Here is a 237-nt window from a genome sequence, read left to right on the forward strand (position 1 = left end):
GGCTATCGAGCATGCCCAAGTGATGACTTGATTGTGTGCTTGCTTGAATTCTTCACATTTCATACCATCGGTTAGTTGTCGAATCATTCCTCGATCATAACCTTCGTTCTTGTTTCATGTATGCTCTCTTCCACATAGGGCAAGCTAGAATTAACTATCTTACCCAGGACCGCCGGAGCAGCGTGGACCAGGGGAGAACTATACTTTGTCTTGTATGCCCTCTTCCACATAGGGCAA

The sequence above is a fragment of the Anopheles ziemanni genome, assembly GCF_943734765.1.
Source record: "Anopheles ziemanni chromosome X unlocalized genomic scaffold, idAnoZiCoDA_A2_x.2 X_unloc_120, whole genome shotgun sequence".
Lineage (NCBI taxonomy): Eukaryota > Metazoa > Arthropoda > Insecta > Diptera > Culicidae > Anopheles > Anopheles ziemanni.